General features: G+C 39.3%; 1 protein-coding gene across 7 annotated transcripts in view; it reads left to right on the top strand.

Annotated features, from left to right (window-relative positions):
• USP34 (ubiquitin specific peptidase 34) overlaps positions 1 to 8,911 on the top strand; it is a 132,922-nt gene that overhangs the window by 1,045 nt on the left and 122,966 nt on the right. The window lies entirely within an intron of this gene.

Genomic DNA, 8,911 nt, shown 5'->3' with positions numbered 1-8,911 from the left:
AAACAGAACTGTGTTACCAGTGGTGCACTGATGACAGTTGTATTGTAAGTGGTAACTGTTTAGTTTCAATGGACTGATACATAATCATTGTTTAAGCTTGATTGATATGATCAAATAGGAAAGAGAAAAAAGGCAACGTTAAGCCGGATATTTGATATTTCAAGAAATTGCTGAATTTCCAGTGTGAGCTTATTGTTAGAACCATTTCAAGGCATTTGGGATATAAGCATGTAGGTGCTTCCTTGTAAGTAAAGTGGGATATTAGATTGCTTTAATAGTGGGGCTTCGATAAGTAGAGTATGGATAACTTAACAGCTCCCTGTAAGTTATGATCCAAACCTGCAATTTTTGAAAAGGAAATTTGGCTTTTCTAGTTAAATTTGAGGAGATAGTTGTATGTCACTGTTGTATAGCAAACTTGCAGAAATTCTGGTTAAATAAATCTTGACATACCTATTTTTATGTTTGGAGGCTAATATATATGATGGTGCCTTGTGCACGCCAAATAAGTTCTTACTGTGTGAGGAGTTATAAGGGATACACTTTGATGCTTTTTCATTTCTTTTATAACTTTAAGCTGCATTCATATGCATTTGGTATGTAGTATTTAATCATAATGTGCAAGAATAACGTCAAGCCTTGGTTTATAAAATGCTGCAGCAGAAATGAAAAGTGGTAGTAAAGAATGAGATCATGCCCAAAATGTGTGAGCCAGAGACTGCAAGCAGTTTCTTTTTCTTCCTGCTGAGCATTTGGGATTGCCTTTTCACTGAAACAGTGTTTTGAAGGAGGTCCAGGAAACATCTTGTTTGTTTTAGAAATTTATTGGTAAACTAAACATTTTTACTGAGAACATGTACTGCCCTTATCTTTGTTTATCCCAGCGTTTACCAAATAATTATTTGGTGTCTGTTACATGACCAGTCACTTAAAAGTTGAACTGACTATCATCTCAATGTATTCTGTATAAAAAGAAAAGTTACCAACTTAAAGAAGGATGGAACTTTGTGGTTCTACAAACAACTGGGCATATTTTTAATATAAGGGTATTAGTCTCTCTAAACTGTGAAAATATTAATTTTAAACCCCCAAACAGTGTGCAGAGCTGGAGTTTTGTCTAGCAGTGGCCTTGGTGTAGGCCTAGGCTTATATCTGGTGGAAACTCATTACGAGATTCTAGGGCCTTAGGCCTGTTGCTGAGGCTGCTTCTCTGGCATTTTTAAGTGTGAGATGAATTCCACAATTCTTGTGGAATTGGAAGACTAATTAAAAAAACAACTTTTTTTTTGACTGAGTGTATGGGTACATATATACTTCAGGTAGTTTCATTGCTAACTATATGCACAGTGAGCAACAGTTCTTTATTGTCAGCATCTGATTGAAGTGTGAAACACTGTAAGCTCGCTGATCTTGAGGGAATTTCATAAGTAGCAGTAAAAGTTTCAGTTGTTATCTGATCTAGAAACTCAATAAAAGACAAAATCCTCCATGAACGTGCCCGGGCTTTGAAGTAGTTCCTGTGTAGCAGAACAGTCTGCTGCTCATTTTGAGTAAACAGTTTAATTTCTTGCTGAGTGTTCTAGGTATTTTAGCATCACTTATCTTTTCCCAGGCAAAGTTTTAATGAAGTCTCTTTAAATGTTAGTCCAAGTTCGGAATTAATCTCAGCATGAACATTTTAAGTAGCCTTACATTTAAACTGAAAAATCTGACCTTTACTCTATAAGGTTGGTGTACTTACAAAAGATGTAAAAGCAGATTCTTGTGTAATTGTAGGGACTTAATTAAATATACATGCTTTCTGCAGGAAAAACTTAGAGGACATTATATGATTTCATGTTAATACATTCTGTATCCTAATGTGAACCCTAATATCAACAGTCCTTGGTTTCTTTGGATGCCAGTTCTTGTCAATCTATGAGGGGTTATATATAGTTTCATTTGTTCATTGGTAATACTTACATTGCTGTGCTGTCCAGAGGCCTAATCAGGGTAGTACTTTTTTGCTAATTATTGAGCAGATATTCAGATAGTCTAACCCATAATTTAAATAATAAAAAAAAAAATTAAAGTATTGTAATCAAGTACTGTCCTGTTTCCAGTCTCTTACACCTCAGTTTTGCAGGTGACTATGTCAAATGAGACTGCAGTAATGGTTTCCAGTTATCTGCAGAACCACACGATCACTGGCTGCTGATGCTGTGTCCTGTCTTAAGAATGCAGAGTGCATGATGCTCCTGGTGTGACAAAGATTGCTGTTGTGTCCCTGGGCTTCTTGTAGCCCAAAGTGGAAATCAGTTCTCCTACTGGTCCTGAGTCAGCTGCACTTGCAATCCTGGTTGTGATCTGTCCCAGAGAGCCTGGCCAGCTTGGATGCATAAAAGGCTTCCTTTGCAGTTGGTGTTCGTGTATGTTGATACAAAACTCTGCAGATGATGTTCGTGTATGCTGATACAAAACAAGTGTTTTGGTCTACACTTGTTTTTTTTTTTTCTTTGCTGTAGCTTTTATAAAAGTTAAGGGAAAAAAAAAAATGAAGCCAACAACCAAATTTAGAAAAGTAGGTTTCAGTATACAGCAGCAGTCATGATTTCAGGTAGTGGTGGTAGGTCTGTGTTGTTTGCATTTCTGAAACTGGGTTTGTTTTCTTCCCAACATTCCGCTTTGCTTTTTTCAGTGTTTGGCTCTTTAGCACAATTTTTTTTGTCTAGCAGCTCTGAGGACTTACAAAATCAGTTCACAGTAATTAGTTGTCTAGTTATCATTCTTTTACACAAGGTTTCAGGCTGTATTTCTCTCTCTTTTTTTTTTAGTACTTTGAAAATCACAACAAGGCTTATTCAGGCACAAGAGATGGGTGTAGACTAATAGTTTTCTGTCTGTTATCACTGTCTGCTGGCTTGCAGAACTTACTCTAGTATGATCAGGTCCATAAAACATTTCAGATACGGAGTGTTTTGTTGCTATGTTTGTAGATTTAGGAGAGCCCTTAATTTGGGTGCTGAAGATGTTTGGCTTGTCCTACAATTCTGGTGTGTAGAAAGTACAAAGGTTGAGCAAAGCTATCTACATTAAGGTAGAAAAGAAATAAAGGTATTCATAGCAGTGCGTTGTTCAGTTTGATCTTTGCTGTCTGGGGAGGATGAATATTTAGTATGGTAAATATTCAGATATTATTTGGGATATTGAGTATGTTTTATGATAAGAATACTATAAATGTTGCGTAATTAGCTTCACTCTGTCTGTAGGAGCTGCTGTTATGGTGGTTGCCTTTGAACAGTAGTATTGATTGTTTGACTACCTGTAGGTTTTTGTGTAGATCTAGAATTTCATTTCATTTGACTGTTCCTCTTGTGTGAGACTTTATAGTTGTCTCTGCTGTATGGTGCTTTTTTGTTTTTTGTTTTTTAAATTTCCACTTCCATGATATTCGTGGTATTTTCCTGTTCGCATCTTTTGCATTGAGAATCATAGAATCACAAGGTTGGAAAGAACCTACAAGATCTAGTTCAACCATTCTCCCACTACCATTGCTACCACAAACTACTAAGTCGTATCTTGTAGATGCCTCTTGAACACTGCCAGGGATGGTGGCTCCACTACCTCCTGTGCAGCCATTCCATGCCTGACCACTCTCTGAGAGAAAAAGTTCTTCCTTATGTCCAACCTAAACCTCCTCTGGTACAACTTGTGGCCATTTCCTCGAGTCCTGTTTGTTGCCTGGGAGAAGAGGCCAAACCCCTCCTCATCACAGCCTCCTTCAGGAAGCTGTAGAGTGCAGTGAGGTCTCCCCTGAGCCTTCTCTTCTCCAGACCAAACAATCCCAGCTCCCTCAGCTGCTCCTCTTAAGACTTGTGCTCCAGACCCCTCACCAGTTTCCTTGCCCTTCTCTGCACACGCTCCAGGGCCTCAATGTCTTTCCTGTAGTGAGGGGCCCAAGACTGAACACAGCATTTGAGGTGCAGCCTCACCAGTGCTGAGTACAGGGGATGATCACCTCCCTGCTCCTGCTGGCCACACTATTTCTAATGCAGGCCAGGATGCCGTCGGCCGTCTTGGCCACCTGGGCACACTGTGGGCTCATGTTCAGCCAAGCACCAGCCAACACCCCCACGTCCCTTTTCTCCTCACAATCATCCAGCCACTCATCCCCAAGCCCATAGCGCTGCATGGGGTTGTTGTGGCCAAAGTTCAGGATTTGGCACTCAGCCTTGTTGAACATCATCCCATTCACCTCAGCCCAGCGATCCAGCTTATCCAGATCCATCTGAAGGGCCTCCCTATCCTCAGGCAGATGGACAGCACTTCCCAACTTGGTGTCATCTGCAAACTTACTGAGGGTGCACTCAATGCCCTCATTTAGATCAAACACAAGCACAAGATGGGCCCCAGTACTGACCCCAGGAGGCATCACTTGAAATGTGTCTCCAGCTGGACTTAGCTCCGTTAACCACTACCCCTTGGGCATGGCCCTCCAGCCAGTTCCTTTCCCAAAGAAGGGTGCACCTGTCCAGGCCATGGGCAGCCAGTTTCCCCAGGAGACTATTGAGAGAGACTGTGTCAAAGGCTTTGCTGAAGTCTAGACAGACTACATTGGCAGCCTCGTCTGTCAGTCTGGTCACCCAGTCGTAGAAGGAGATGAGGTTGGTCAAGAACGATCTGCCTTTCATGAGCCCGTGCTGGCTGGGCCTGATCCCCAGGATGCCACACACGTGCTGTGTGATCTCACCCAAAATGATTTGCTCTGTAACTTTCCCTCTTTCTCTGGTATGGAGGTCAGGCTGGCATGCCTGTAGGGCCCTGGGTAACGAGATATAGATAGTGACTCTGTGGAGGAGTGTAATTTTATTACACTAACCTAGATCTTTGCTTTGTCCCATTCAATAAAATAAGCTTTTTTTTTTTTTTTTCTTTTAGTAAAATTCAAATTCAGTGACTTTCATGTTTGATTTTGTTTTAGACACATTTAAGGGGATGAACAGCCAGATTTAAAGGAAAATTGAAATAACTCTTGCTTTGTAGTGGTATTTCCCAAATTGTAGTTATTGTGGGCTGTGTTAAAGTGTTACTCCAGATGAATCAGAATAATCAGAAAAGAAGAAAATGGGAGGGGGAACTTACATCCTTTAAAACTGTGAACTTTCTAAAGAAAACGGGAAGGTGATGTTAAGATAGAGTACTTTTAACTTGTTCGTAATTGCGAAACAATTGAAAGTGTGATTTTTCATAGCTGAAAGGCTTCTTTTTTTAGAAAGGTATTTCAGCTTTTTTGACTTTGGTTTGTGTTACCTGATGTGATTAAAAATGATTTTGTCCAGATACTTTTCCTGTTACGGCTCCAGAAGATTGGTTCTCTCACTGCTTGAGCAACTTGATCACTGATGCTGAAGATTAGTTACATAAATCCCATTCTGCTGAGTTTTGTTGTGAGTTACGGACCATTGGAATGTGTTTGTTGAGATTTTTCTCTTTGTAAATAGTGAAATCTCATGTTGGTAGCACATTTGCTTACAGTGTGCTTAAAGCTTAGGTCAGCCGTAGAAACTAACTTCCTCACTTTTTCTACCACGAGATATTAAGGAAATTTTGATTGCAGTTAAGATTCTCAATTATTTTGCTGTGAATACTCTCTACTTTCCTATTGAAGGGCACACATAAATTTTATAGTTATTCCTGCTTATTTATGTAAGTGACTTTAATGAAATTCAAGAAAGAAAAACATGCTTTGCTGCATTTCATCTTTCTTTAGTATTTGAATGTTGTAGACTTTGAAGTCTTTTTAATCCCTGTGTAGGAAAACTTCCTTTTCATGTTTTTTTTCTAAGTATCTTTTGTTGCTGTACAACTTTTCCTCTGCAAGGATAGCTTTCAAGATGCAGAAATCGCAAATTATTCCTGAGACATGCCCAAGTTGTTGTGTTTTAACAGTTGTGTGGTCAGTGCCGCTGCCTCAGAGGCATGATGTGGCCACTCTTGCTGGCAGGAGCCCCAGCACTCTGGTGGTGAGGAAAACGTGGGGCTGGTGCAATGCTGTGGCTGAAGGACAGGACCTTGGAGAGCAGAGGCTGGCCCTGCTTCCCTGCCTGGAGCTGAGTTAGTTGCCCTGGCTTCTGGGAGACCAGGGGTTTCCTTGTTTGCAGAGGAACTTGTGCAGCCTTGGGGAATTAGGAGACTCACCCTTTCTTTAACTTTGTAGAATTACTTTTTGCTTATTTTTCTCCTGTGTTGAACTGTAAGATACTTTTCTTCATTTGTTAATACAGTTTTTTAACTTCGGGATTTTGATTTCTTGTGACTTCGATTTTTCATGTCAACTGCAGTTTACTTCTGTCTGCCAGCATTCAAGTAGCATTGAGTGAGAAAAGCCAGCCTTTCTTCCTAGGATCATGTTCTGTAGACAAGTGATGAACAGTCTACGATTTGGCATTTTAGAAATTGGAAGGGAAGAGCTGTGTTTACTCAGTTCCTGTTCTTGTATTTTCTGCTTTGGCTATTTAGCTTCATTTAAATACTTGATAACATTCATACTCTATCCTGTACCTCTTCTTTCTTACAACTCTTCTATTAGCTGTTCTTTCAAAGTTAAATTTTTGTGCTCATAATTTCTTCTATTTCTCAGTTTGCGTTCTACTTGTTTGTATGCACTTTCTGGTCTTTTCTGTCCTTCACTTTACTTTATTATTCAGTATTGCTGTATCCATAGTTATGTACCTTCATATTACTACATACACATGTATCCTTTATATAGCTGTTATGGAACCCTGTTATTCTTTTTCTTTCCCGTGTTTTCTTGGATACTGATTCAGAAAAGATTAGAGATCAGTCCAGAACTTGCCTGTGCTTGATGGTACAGATGTGTGTTTCTGCTTTCAGCAAATCCCATTAAGTCTGCCACTGTACAGAGGGGAGCTTGTTAGTGAGGGAGACAGAGATTCTCTACCTGAGTGATGTACTTGTGTTTAAAAACAAGGCAACAAAAGACCATTAAGGCAGAAAAGTTCATTTTCTTTGTTATTTAATTTTAGTTTTACCAGCACAAGTAGAAAGTAAATAAGGATTTTTGCAGGCTAAGACATGCAGTTACAGTCAGGAAGATGCTGGGACAACCAGAACAAAAACACTGCAGTCTTCAGAAGCAAGCGGTTCCACTGGTTATTGAATGTTGCCTGTACTAGTGACACCAGTGGCTGTTCTTTTTGTTTTGTTTCTTGCATGGAAATTGATTTGCAATCTGAATGCTCAACATGAACATACAACTGTCAGGATCTCTGGTTTTCTTAATGCTTTATTGAAATATCCACCTTATTTGTAGTTTTAGATGGATATACTTCTGGAATTTTCCAGATCTGAAATGTTTGATGAAAGGTCGACTTCTTGAGGAAGAAAGTAAAGGCATTACTATTATTTTGGGATAATATAAGAGTAAAGATGTAGGCTGTTTATCTGTTTGGAGTTGTTTGCATGCCTAAAGAAGTCCTCTGGGAGATTTGGTTCTGGAGCAACTGTTTGAAGATGAAGCTTGTCAGAAGTCCTTGTGGAAGAAGTGCCTTTGAGTGTTCACCTTATTTTAGCTAATTTGTGGAAGGTGTGTGAATGACTGAAAGGACAAGACCATTGAGGTGCGATTTCTAGATCTGCATCCACGCTTGCAGATGCTTTTTGGCAGGTTTGTGAAGAACAACTGAAGCACTAGAGGCTTCTGCAAGCCTTGGAAAAGTGTTTTTGTCCAACAGTGGGAGCATATCACTTCCACTTTCTCATTTTTTAAAGCCAGCTCTCAAAACATGAAGTATTTCTTTATGCTTAGTTCCACCTCTTAAGCTGCAAGAGGATTTTCTTTGATAAGGCAGTCAGTTAACCATGTGAGAGTACCCCTGCACAGAAATAGTGGGCTCAAAAAGTCGCATAGTGATCTGTGTGCTTTATGCTGTGTTTTGCGGCATTGACTGTCTTGGTATCTCTGGTATTTTGATATCTGTGCTTCCCAAACCATTTGGGGAACTTGATAATCTTTCATGAGAGCTTAATTTCAATTTCAGGAAACAGCCCGTTGCCTGTGTGTTAATCTATGACACGTAACTATAAAGTTGTTTCGAGTTTTTTACCACCATTATAATAATAATGAATTTTTTTTTTTAAAGTTGTGAGTCTGGGGAACTGGGCTGAAAAACTAAACTTTTCCAGAGATCTCTCTGTTGACAGTCCCTGCTTTTTGCAAATCCAGTAATCAGTTTTTTAATTCTAAATTTTCTGGTTATCAACAAAACTGACAGTTCTTTCCTGTCCACCCTGTTTTCTGCTCAGAAAAGCTGTGAACATTGCTAGAAGTGAACAGTGGCACATTTGCAGAGAAGAACAAGTCCAGAAAAGCAATATAAGAACCAGAATATCAAAATCTGCATTGTGAAATCATTTGTCTGCAAAACGGTTACCTAATATATTTAGCCAATCTTTTTAGTCACCTGATGTTTCAGTCAGGAGGTGTATGATGGAATTGTACTCTAGCCTAGCTGTCATCGTGTCATCAGCTGACACAAATCTGAGCAAAGATTTTGGATTTTTTGTTTGTTTGTTTTTCTTGAAACTGTTGTAGAATAGTACTGGGGAATGTAAGCTCAGAAACTCAATACAGTAAGTTTGTTTTCTTGGTTTTAGGATGGCCTGCATTTTTTTTTTGCTGCATTGACCAATCTGTCGTGGGTTGGAATACAGTATTTCTTAGCGTATTAAACAGTGTTGTTGTTTTCCTTTGAGCTGCCTTTTTTACTTGAATAACAACTAATTAAATTAAATTTACACCACACATTGTAAGTCTCGTTGTTCTGTTGGTGTAGTATTTAAATCAGGTGCGGTCTGATCTAGTTGGATCAATTTTTGACATCAGTTTTTATCGCCAACTGAAAGCTCTCTT

The sequence above is a fragment of the Tympanuchus pallidicinctus genome, unplaced genomic scaffold, assembly GCF_026119805.1.
Source record: "Tympanuchus pallidicinctus isolate F22 unplaced genomic scaffold, pur_lepc_1.0 scaffold1, whole genome shotgun sequence".
In the NCBI taxonomy this organism is placed as follows: domain Eukaryota; kingdom Metazoa; phylum Chordata; class Aves; order Galliformes; family Phasianidae; genus Tympanuchus; species Tympanuchus pallidicinctus.
The sequence above is the reverse complement of the archived record's forward strand: the minus strand, read 5'-3'. Positions and strand labels throughout refer to the sequence as shown.